This window comes from Cervus canadensis, chromosome 10, assembly GCF_019320065.1.
Source record: "Cervus canadensis isolate Bull #8, Minnesota chromosome 10, ASM1932006v1, whole genome shotgun sequence".
Taxonomy (NCBI): Eukaryota; Metazoa; Chordata; class Mammalia; order Artiodactyla; family Cervidae; genus Cervus; species Cervus canadensis.
Window position 1 is genome coordinate 77,145,187 of NC_057395.1, and position 12,043 is coordinate 77,157,229.

The 12,043-nt window shown below is 43.8% G+C and overlaps 1 protein-coding gene across 6 annotated transcripts in view; it reads right to left on the reverse strand.

Annotated features, from left to right (window-relative positions):
• Window positions 1-10,887, reverse strand: part of LOC122448504 (activity dependent neuroprotector homeobox) — a 31,319-nt gene extending 20,432 nt beyond the window's left edge. For 2 of the 6 annotated variants that reach the window (XM_043479844.1, XM_043479848.1), the window contains exons 1-2: window positions 10,369-10,887; window positions 8,162-8,335 (exon numbers count right to left, since the gene is read on the reverse strand). The gene's annotated coding sequence lies outside the window, so the exon portion shown is untranslated. Of the gene's footprint in view, window positions 1-7,151; window positions 7,265-8,161; window positions 10,078-10,368 lie in introns of those variants that run through there. The other 4 variants (XM_043479849.1, XM_043479847.1, XM_043479843.1 and 1 more) reach the window with 4 other exon arrangements.
• Window positions 10,888-12,043: the final 1,156 nt, after the last annotated feature.

Genomic DNA, 12,043 nt, shown 5'->3' on the forward strand with positions numbered 1-12,043 from the left:
CCAACACTCGTTTTTCTTTTTGACAGTAAGCATCTTAATGGGTGTGAGGTTATTACTTTCATTATAATTTAAATTTGCTCTTCCCTAAAGATTAGCCATGTTGAGCATCTTTCCATGCATTTTGGGGCAATTAATATATCTTCTTTACCCATCTAGATTTGCTTTTAAGCCTAAAATATATTTGAGATTTCCAATGCTTAGTATGAAAAAAATGCAAAGTATCTCATAAATAACCTAAAAATAGACTGCATTTTGAAATGACAATACTTTGGATATACTGATTGAAAATTATTAGTTTCACTTTTTATTTTTTAAAAATATGGAAAAACCTCAAAGATATTACGCTAAGCAAAATAAACCTGTCACAAAAGACAAATATTACATGATTCCACTCACTTGAGACACTAAGAGTAGTGAAACTCACAGAGATAGAAAGTAGAAGGGTGGCTGCCAAGGACTGGCAGGGAGGGGAGAATGAGGATTTACTGTTTAACGGGGACAGAGTTTGCACTTTGCAAGGTGAAAAAAGTTCTGGAGATGGATGGTGGTAATTGCTGCACAATGATCTGAGTGTACTTAACAGCAAAGAACTGAACACTTACAAGTGGCTGGCTAACGTGATGCATTAATTTTATGTCACGTATATTTTACCACAATTCAAGTAAAAAAAAAAGTGGCTACCAGAAAATACAAGACAAACAGTAGCGAATACAGGAGCAGATAAGGCTGTTATTAAGTGTCTGTTAAGACTGTTTAAAGCTTCCTTTGAACAGGATAGATCCTTTAGAGCAAGTCCTGAATGTAGTAAAAGAACTCTGAAGGCCTTTACAAATTTCTAGACTATTTTGGACTATATTAAACGAGTGTCTCTCTGGTAATATATGAACAGCCTCCAAGCTGTTAAGTACCTAAAAAGAAAAATCTTAGTAGAGTTCACTTTCCTGGCAAAACTGCTTCACTCCAAGAGGTCAGGAACAGAGGAACGTTATCACTTTTGTCAATGTCAAAGACTGTCAAATTCACTCTGCCTTAACTAACAGTTTAACCCAGTTAGGGTTACTTTAATAAGAAGTTCAATTATTTTTTAATTTTTCAAAAAATTGAAATGATTCTACAGCAGGTAGCAGCGGTACAGAAATGATTTTCACATAATTTTCATGTATTAAACTTTCAAATCACCTTATCTTTCAAAAGACAGCGAGTTTCTTTGCTATCTTTTGTACAGGATAGAACTGCATAAAAGGAGAGGTCCTAGGAAAAACAAAACAGGAAGCCTTTCCAAAGGTAACAGAATGCTGAAAATTTTAATTTTTTTAACAGTTTAAACAAGTATTGTTCTCTTTAATGTTGGTGTGGTTCATTAGTAGCAAACCAAGAATCTAATGGGAAATAAACAACCTAGTCCACCACAATATCAGTCACCAAAATTATAATCACATTGTGACTTAAAAAGTTTTATTTTAAATCCTCATCACAGGTGACCTTGAGATTTAGTAAAACATGACTTGAAAGTGTAATTCATATAACTGATAAAAAGATCTTTATGTCTTTACATTATAATCACTATGAATAATTTTTCAGCAGAGATCAATTTCCCTGATCTCAACTGATAGGCTAAACAGAAAAATTAAAATAGGCAAGAAGACAAGGATGCCATCTCACTATTCAAAGCAAAGCATGTCCATTAAAACATTTTTAATGTTTTCCTCTGCCGTATCTCTAACATGTCAGTCAGTGGCCGGCACGTGGCACGCGCTCAGTAAGCGTAGAATGAACGAACAGTCCCTGCCTACAAAGGGCTTACAGAAATGACTCCCTATATGCATACACACACATATACATACATATACGGAAAGAAGAAATGTGTTCAGATGCGTCACAGATTAAACGTTCTGAGGCTCTGTAAGAGGGACAGTTCATTTTCGGCAGGGGTGGTCATGAGAGGGTGGAAGAAACTATTGCACTGCGGCCACTGTGTTCAGAGAAAAACCTGCATTTACTGCATGGCTGCTCCATTGAGCTTCTGAGATCTGAGGGAGCTCACACACACTGCAGACCTACCTACTCAATCTGGACAGTCTGCAAAAGAGCCAAAGCCTTAGGTTTAAGATAACAAGATACAGAAGTGATAGCAGAAGGACAGAGGTAAAAATTTGAAGCATAAAACTACAGGCGACATAAAAATTTATGTTTTCCAGCAAGACTATATTGGTTTTATGGACAAAAATTCAGCTTCTGTATCAGTCACGTGTAAAAAAATCTCTCCCCCTCATACCTCTAAACTCCTATAATACAATAAGTAGGGCGACACAGTACAGTAAAATTTTGCCCTGCTAGAAAAGATGGTACAATGTAGTGAAAAATACAGCTCTGGAGCTCAACAGATCTAGAGGTCTGTTTAAATCTTTGCTCTGCAGCTTACTAAGATTTGTGACTCTAAAAATGTTACTTAACCTCTGGAGGTCTGTTTCCTAGGCCATAACCAGTGTAACACTATTCCACTGTTCAAATGTCAGAAGAATCAAGTAAGATGAAGCCAATTAAAGCTTAGAGCAGTTATTACCTTAAACTAGATCCGAAGGTAGAATAACTCTGCAAATTATGAGTTCATATCAGGATACAGTCTTTTAAAAAGCACAGACTACTGTTATTCCTGAGAATCAGATGTGGTTGCCATACATGTTCCTGAATGCACTATAATGTGCATTTACACTTACACAGAATAGTGTTTTTATACATCACTGTGAGTCATTCATGTTAAGAGTTAGCATATTAACTTCACAAGCTCTGTGGCACTTATAATAGTTATGCAATAGAGTATCCACAAGTACCCAAAACAAACCTGGGTGACTTAGAAATACAAAGGTGTGATCTAGAATTTGCTTATAAAATACACGTGTACTTATAATATAAAATTTGGGTTACTCCTCTGTTAAAAGGCTTTCAGGCAAAAACTAGTGCCTGTAACTAGAAACTGTCACTTTTGAGGATTCAGATTTCACACAAGAAGCCTAGCTGTAACCATGAGGACTCTAATGGAACCAAAAGCTTTCAGGGTGTACTTCTCAGAGTGTACTGAGAGAGATGTACAGCTGGAGGGGAAAATGACGTTTGATGGACAACAGAAAAGCTGACCTTTTATCAATTTTAAATACTAGAATTCACATAAAATTTTATTTGAAATGGGGAACTATACCTCACTGCTTGAAAAAAAGAGAAAATGATTGAGAACACGTCTTACATCCCAATCTAGCTTCAGGGAGGGTGTGAGATGGGAAGCATTTCCACATTTACTCCATTTTAACAGGCCCCCAACAAGGCAGGGACACACCCTGGTGAGGGGCTCCAGCAGGCCGCTGCCTACACGGGAACTCCACAGCCTCGGGACTGCTTGCTGTCAATGGACCAGGTTTAAAAGATGTGACAGAGGGAAATCAAATGAATTCACAGGCAGGCCTAAGAGGACATCCAGATATGTTCATTTATAAGCATTCCAGAAGCACATCTAAATAGCCTAAGATAGAAAGTAAGTTATTTTCAATTCCTTAATAAGTTTTCCATGCTCTAGCAAAACTAGCCAAAACAATTTTCCCATAGTAATGGGAAATGTCTTTCTTACTATTCTTGAATAACAAAATACATAATTTCCTTAAATTACCTTCTCACGTTTTCCTAAGCTATCTCCTACAGTCAAGGCTTAGCAAAAGCATTCTTCTTACAGCAGGTTTTGCCACTTGATGGCTCAATCCTTACACTTTCCACCAGTTTTACTTTTCTGATCTCAAACCAGGATTCTTAAGCACTCCCTGCATTAGAACACACCGAGTCTCACTTCATCTTTTTCACCAGAGCAAGAATTCCTAATTGCTGACTTAAAACGTACAATATGTAAAATTTTAATAAATCCCACATTTCCACTAGATAAGAGGTTTCTTCAGATACGTTAGGTTTCAAGAGACCACTCATACAGGTCCTCAATTGTTGCCAGCTCCCAGCAGAAAAGGAAAGCCTTACAAATTTTCAAGGGAAGCTCAAGTTTCCGTAAGCTCTTAAATGGGAGCATAGAGGGTTCAGAAAAGGCAGAAGGGCAAAAGACAGCAATTATCTAAGCAAAAATTACTGCTCAGAGGAGAGAAGGAACAAGACTGCCCTAAAACAAAACACTGGGAAAAGCAATAGACTATAAACAAACTGTCTTTTTAGATCCTTATACAGGCAACTTCAAACCTTACACAGTTGCTACTTCTTCAACTACCTACCACTAGCACAACTCTCACCCATAAAGAAGCTAGTGTAGCTAGATGCTTTAACTGCACAGCCTACTTGGAATCCTTGGGTGTTAGCTGACATCCAAACACAAAACATCACTATGAAGTTATGAAGCACTCGTATGGGCCCTCATTAGCCAAACAGCTCACAGAGGCACTAGAAAAGCCTGTGCTCCAAACACAGGCCCGGGAGCCAGGCCAGACATGTTCCAAAGCTCACTTCACTGCTGCACACCGTAGTGCCTTGATTTCCCTACTTGTGAAACAAGGACAGTCCTGAGAGAATTGAGAATGGTTTATAAAGTGCTAAGAAAATGACACCAATATTAAAGGCTTCGACCAAATCGTATGTGAAATGACGTACAAACAACTGAAAGCTAAGAGACTCAATTACAAATCTACACCTTTACTGGAGAAGGAATTAGGATGTGGAAGGATTTGTTTTTAATTCTAAGAGATGGCCCATGTAGGAGTCTCTTACAGATTCCACGCATGTTTTTCAGCTACAACTCAGTCTTAAACTGTGGCACATGTTCAAGGCTATCTTACCCTGGTAATTCTGTTCAGTCTTTTATGCTCTTCTCTTTAATTTTCAAGCCTTTATTTCTGGAACACTGCTAAAATTCTTGAAATGTCAGTATTTCTCTAGCTGCTGTCTTGGAACTAAGCTAGGGATCAATAAAACCAAGGAGGCCTGTGACTGCACTTAAGACAGAGGACAGGAACACATACATGGAGAGAAACTGTAACCAAGGACTGTAACAGTGAAAGGAATTCTGTATTTTACACTTATTAGAACAAAAATGTGCGCCCCCTCATCAAAACTCACTTTACACAGTTGGCTCACATTTTACCTGTGACTTCCTGTATACAAACATATCCCCACACAATCAAGTTGAGAGAGAGAGATATATGTATCTCCCAATTTGAGAAGCCTGCTAATATGTAGAGAGCCTTTCCCTTCCAGTGAAGTAGAGGATGAACTCTCATTCCCAGCGACCCCTCAACTGGCAGATTATCAAAGACAGGTTGTGATCAAAACAAAGGTATAAGGGGCACTGAGACAGTAAGAGACTGAGGGAACACAATCACCCATCCCCTCAGGTTCCAATGAACTGAATCAGGCAAACAAAAAATACAGAGTCACATGGAGCTGTGGCCACTCATGCTGGGCAAAACACGGGTGGCTGCTCTTATAAAGTGTCTCAGCAATCAAGGTGGAAGGTGCCAATGTACAAACAAGAAACAGCAAAATATCAATTCACTTAATTAGTGTGGGGTTTGGCTCATACCAGTTTCAAACACCAAGTTTCCAAACCAACAACATAAAATGTGTAACTAACAGAGATGCACATCAGCAAAATCTGGCATTTGCTCCAGACTTACCACCACAAGTTCTTATAGAACTAGGGGAGGAAAACCTTTGTAAGTTTACGTGATGCTAAGGTAATCAAGGTCTGTGAATTTAACTATAACTAATACATAGTAACATTTCTCTTAATGTTCATGCCTCTTAGGCAAATAAATGAAAATTACACTCTCATGGAAAATATTTCACGTTCTGGACGATATAACAGACTTGATGACATTTTTTAAAAGTGAAAGTCCTTTGGAAGCCTAGGTTGAACAAGTAGTTTATTACACAACAGTACTTGGGCACCTTGATGTAAGCTATGAATTAGGTTCTAATCTTATAAAATAGGATTTTTTTTTTGTATTTTCACATTAAAAAAAAATGTTTATCTAAAGTTCAGATTAAAAAAACAAAAAACAAAAAAAACCCCTGACCATTTAATTGATTTTTTTCCCCATGCGCTTAAATGTATTGTTTTTTAAACTACTTCTGATATTTGGACCTTTTATTTGTATTTTAGATGTATATATCATTTCAACACTTAAAAACTATCATGTGTGTATATATGTATCTCCACCCATCTATTAAGAAAACCAATCTGCCAAGGTCTATGACAGCTTATGCAATTTGTTATTTATGCAAGGTTCTCAAAAGAAAAAATACTACTTTCAGAATAAATTCTCAAGTTTTCCTTTTATTTTTTCCCTACCCAAGGAGGGATCCCTACTTGCTCCTTTATAACAGAACAGTCCTATCTTCCTTATTAAACTGTATTTTTCACAATTAAATGTCCAGTCAGAATGTGTACATTAACCACCAGATTGCTACTTAAAATTTCATAATACTAAAAAGTATTTTTAATATTTTCTAAAACTTACCAGTAGTTACACTTCAATATATAATGCACCTAATTATAGTTCTAGCAAGCAAACTAAATAATAAAGACATGTAGGAGTGTATGTCACCAATAAAAATCAAAAGCCATTTTTATTTGATAAAGCCTATTGATTATTTGCAAACAAGTACACATCCATGGAAAGGTTTGTTCTGATCACAGAATGTTTCAGGGTTTTAGAAGCTTAGCAACTCTTGAGACTGGGTCATCAAAATAACAATAATCTACAACTTACTTGACATTTAGTCTATTCAACATGGTGACATTTTGTTTTTAATATAAATAGCATTATAACTTTCCCTGCACTCCGGTTTAAGGGAAAAAAGACAAACTGAAGTAAAACAAATTCATAACGGGTATGTTTAAAACCAATGACTTTCAGAATAAGCAGGACCAAGCATCTTTAGAGATTCACAGTCCAACTTCCTCTATTTCCTACATAGAGACTATAAGAACCAAAAACCAAAGATTTAGTTAGTTCAAAGTATAGCAGTCTCTAGTAAGGCAGTGTTACTAGGAAATTTTCAAAAAGGGCCAACTACAAAGGAGTATCTACTTAAAGTTCAATTAAATAGAATACCCATTCCCCACCCTCTAGTTAATTGAGGCTTTTTAATAAACCCTCACAGTTTACCTAAATTTCAGCCCTTCAAGGCCAACTGTTTCACCTTTTTTTTTGAACGCCAAAATCAGGAAACCTTTGAAATTGCAGAATTTATGCTTTTTAAGAGCTCACAGCAAGTTTTCCTGTAGGGGGAAAATGGCTATTACCACTAAGGACATCAGTTAACATTGTATCTTATGTGTAATTTACTAAATCAAACAAAAACACCTTCACAAACTTCGCCTCCAACATAACCCTCAAAGAACTTTATTCAAATTAGTCATTTAAAAAGTTGTACAACTCTATATCAAACACAAATTCAGATCAAAATTTTATCTACTTAGCAAATACTAAACAGTATTTAAAAATTACAAGTAATACCCATTTAGATTATATATCTGATTCTTCTAATTACTAAACAAATTGTAAAAGCAATTATAGTTAAGTCTCTAATGGAATACCTGAACCAAGTTGCCTCCTTTTCACTCACCAAAATGTTACTTGGTAGCAAATGTTCAATGCAAATTCTCCCTTAAGCATCAACTGGATAACTACGTTTCAAAAACTACAACATTTATTTTCCCAAAGATTTATCTTGGTGAATCTTTATAAAATACATGCATCAAGGTCTTAAAAGTACCCCTGAGTGTCAATAAACATTGTCAATCTTTGGTAGCAAGTACATGTTCATGGAAAGGCCTGTTCTGATCAGAGAATCTTTATGGTTTCTAAAAGCTTAGCAACTCTTGAGATTGGGTCATCAAAATAACAGTAATCAAATACTTAAGGTACTTCATACACAAAGAGTGCAGAATGCAAATCATTAAAACAATATTAGCAACTTTAAAATTTTCTCTTAAACAAGCCACAAGTCATTTCTCTGTTCAGAACCCACAGCAGCAACCAGCTCTAACCAGTTCCTTGAGGAATGTGGCTAGGCTGAAATTTTGGAAGTGTTGGTTTTGGTGGTGACCAAACAGGAAGAAATCTCTGGCTTCCCTGTTGCTGCAGTTCCCACCCTCCAAAATGAATATACCCACCGGTGTGAATTGACAATGTGGTCCAAAGAGCAAGGCAGGAACGGAGTCCAGATCCTCAAAATGGTAGTACAGGGCATAACCACTAGGCCACCTATCAGTTCAGTACAAAAAGTACAACCCTGTGCATCATGGTGCAAAAGCTGGGGCCTAGGTTTCGCATTGTGCATCTCACACCTATGGAAATAACAAGAGGAGTAAAATCTACAGAAATCAACTCACCCTAAGAAGGTGGGTGCTCACAGAAGACTGGTGTCAATGCTTTTGCAAAGGCGGTTGGCTACTGGGCTAACGAATGGCAATTTCAAGTCCAAGGTTGGAAAGAAGGGAAAGTTTACAATCAACTCGGTTGAGTTTAACAGCGGAGAACTCAACATGGTCTTGATGTTTACCAACAAGGCTTTGCAAATCATGACACCCATCTACACGCTTATGAAAATTACTCCCCCACTAAAATCTAACATCCCTCAAGGATTTTTGAACTCTCAAAGAGTTGAAAAGACATGGGGCCATGAAGAAGGAATGAAATCAACAATACTCCCCCAAACCTGCTACTCTCAGGTTTTGCATTTTTCCCTTTACCATCTGACCTTGGAAAGATATGGTGACACATTCAAAGCTTAAGGCGGAAGAATTCCAGAGAAGGGGGAATCTGTGTACCAAGGATGTGACAAGGTGATTCGTCAAGAACAAATGTGGATTGCTTAAGGGTCAACACTTTGAAAAAGTCAAAAGAGAAAACTTCTAAAGTGCAGGGTGGATACTTTAAAAGAAATAAAATCACTGCTCTTGACTCACTTGATCCTTCACCATGTTGCTGTCAGCTCACCAACTAAGAGTGTCAGAGTGTCTTGCTGGGTCCATTTTCCCATGGTCTGTAGAAGGCGCTGTGAAGCACGTCCTGTTCTAGCTCTGGGGCCCTTCCCCCCTCTGCAGCCTTACCCAGTGCAGGGAATGCGCCCCCTACTGACTCCAACACTCATCGCCTTTAGCCGACTTGGCTGCGGTGCATTTTGGGTGGGGGCTGGTATTTTCTTCATGGCCATAAACCAGAAGCAACAATGCAGATTTATAAAGAAACTCTATCAAGCTACCCAGGAGATTTTTTCCCCCCTTTCATTCTGAAGGTTCAAGACACTGGCACAAGAAGCATCAGGGAAAGGGCTTGGGTCTGTGGGGATGGACAGCATTAAAATGGCAAACACAGGAAACAGTTTGCTTCTTTTTCCCTCCTAAGCCTTTGTCTGAGAAATGGGGTTATGGCAAGAACTGTCCAGAGGAACGGGGGAATGCAAGAACATCAAGAAGACTTAGTGTGGTATGTGTGTGGCTGAAAAGAATATTAGGTCTTAGCGCCTGGACTTGGGCAGAAGAGGAAGAGAGGTAATCGCGCCTTTTCCAGCAGACAAGCATCCAGATTTGGGGGGGAGGGGAGGGCAGGGAGGCAGTCCAGAGGAAGAGAAGATGTGAATAAATGGGTGCTCAAAGAACTACTCCCCATTCATTGCACTAAAAAAACAAAAAACCCAAACCAAACTCGCAGCTTTCAGGATTTCCATCTTTTACCATCTTATTGCAAAGTTGGGGCTCAGAATGCTCGCAAGAGGTGGTGCTGACCAGGCAGCTGCGATTGAGAAAAGGGGGTGGTGGAGGACTCCGTGGTCAGGATAGAAGGGAGCTGGCGTGTTGGGGAGGAAGGACCGCGCAGGGGAGGCAAAGACTTTCACTTCGTGCCCTGCATGCTCCCCGCCCCCCAACCTGTCCCCCTCCCCCAGCTAAAGGTGGGGAGACCCGGCAGAAGGCTCGTCCCAGGGACTGGGGTTGTGCGTGGGGGGCTCGTTTGGGGCGGGGGGCGGGAGAGAGGGATTGGTTCCAAGGATGGGAGCAGCTCGGTTCTCGCTGGGGGCGGGGTGGAGGGAGATGCCACTAGCGGCAAAAGCTCTGGCGGCCGGGGCGGCTGCCGGCCTCCGCGGGCTCGCGGGGCGGGGAAGGGGGGGTCGGGCTGCAGGAGGAGGCACCCGGACCCCGGAGCAGAGCCCGGGTAGCGGTCCGCGCCGGGGCGGGCGCTCCGTCGGCACCGGAGTGCGCAAAGGGAGCGCGTGCGGTCCCAACAACAATGCGCCCGCGGGGCCGACGGGAGGGAGCCGCGCGGGCCGAGGGTCGGGAGCCGGGGCGGCCGCGGGTCCGCGCGCGGCGGCCGCCGGGCTTACCTTGACTCGGCCTCGAGGCGCGCGCGGGGCCGGCGTGCTCGGGGGCCGGGCGGCGGCGGCGGCGGCGGGCGGATGGCGGCGGCACGGCGCTGGCGGCGGCGAGGGCGCGCCCGGGGCCTCGTCGCGCTCCGGCTCGGCGGCCTCGGCGGGGTCCGGCTCGCGCCGCGGCCGCGGCTGCTGCCGGGGGGCGCGGCGGGCGCAGCAGAGCGGCGGGCGGCGGCGGCGGCGCGAGCGGATCCCTCCAGTCCCCGCGCGGGCGGCGGCGGCGGCAGCGTCGTCGAGCGGTGCAGACAAAGGAGGGGCGGAGGGAGGAGACGGAGGGTGTGGGAGAGGCGGCTTCACCGGCGCGGGCAGGCGGGCGGCGGCGGCGGCCGCGCTCCTCTCGCTTCTCAGCAGCGGGGACCGAGAGAGGGAGCTGTGTCTGAGGAGACGCCAAAATCCCCCTTAGCGCTGCCTGCGGGAGGGGGAGGGGGCACAAGATGGCGGCGGCCGGGGGGGGGGGGCGGGAGTTCAGTTCATGGATCCCGGCGGGCGGCGGAGGGGAGACCGGGCCGGCGGAGGCGGCGGCGGCAACGGGCGGGGGAGGGGGCTGATCCCGCGTCTCCCCTCGGCAGACAATACAAGCGCCTCGGAGCGACTCCCCGAACCTGCCCTAGCCAAAATGGCGGCCGAGAAAGAGCGGAAGTGACGTAAGTACCTCATTAGCATAAGAGGACTCATTGTCCAGCTAAGTAGGGGGGGCAGTGGGGGCCAGTACCCCTTCCCCCCATGCCCCCCAAAGACAACTCTCACTTCCATATGTGCTTGCACGTAACTTTTTCTGAGGGAGGGTGGCATCAGCACCCCTATCCCCGCCTAAGGGAAATTATATAATCCCCACTGAGGGGGAGCTCTCGCGAGAGCCAAAAGGATTTACCATTGACCCACTAGGAGGCGCCGCGGATAATGGCCGCAGTGCGCTTCCATGGCCCTTGTGCACGGCGGGCGCCTTCCTCTGGTCACAGCGCCGACGGCGGAGGCACAAGCAGCGGGCCGCAGCACGCCCTGCACTCAGTCAGGTGGCCGAGCTGGGGATCCCTGCGCGGGCCCGGCTGGGCCCGGACTACATCTGGCGGGAGGGGCGTGTGGGCAGCCCCGCGGCTCCACGTGCTGGGAAGCCCGCGCTCCTGGGCTTGGCAGAAGGAAGCCCAGGACACCTGGCCTGCAATGCCCGACACTTCCTGCCTTAGAGGAGGCGTGAGGGCCTCGTGCTTCACACACCGACCTGAGATGCAACCCAACTCATGGGTGCTTGACCCCTTGCCGGTGGGGTGGGCTATTCAGTGGACAGGCCTGCGTTTTACAGAAGGCCGGCTGTTGCTTGGGGACAGGGCATTCTTCCAAATCAGTGACGGGCGCTTCTCTTTGGCCTGAAGAAAACAAATGGGGTCCCTATTTTTTTGAGGCCATTGGACTAGTGAGCCCAAGGATGAGAAATGATGTTGCCAGTGGGCCTCCACAAGATCCTTGAAAAAACCAGACTAGTCCCAAAGACAGTCACTGTAAGTGCTCCCACAGTTTGGATAGCACGGGACGTCATTAACGGAGGCCTTTGAAGCGTTAGGCCAACCCCAGCGAACACATCGTCTCAACATTCTTGAGCCCGTCTTTTATAGTTGAGTGCCTATGAGTGTCT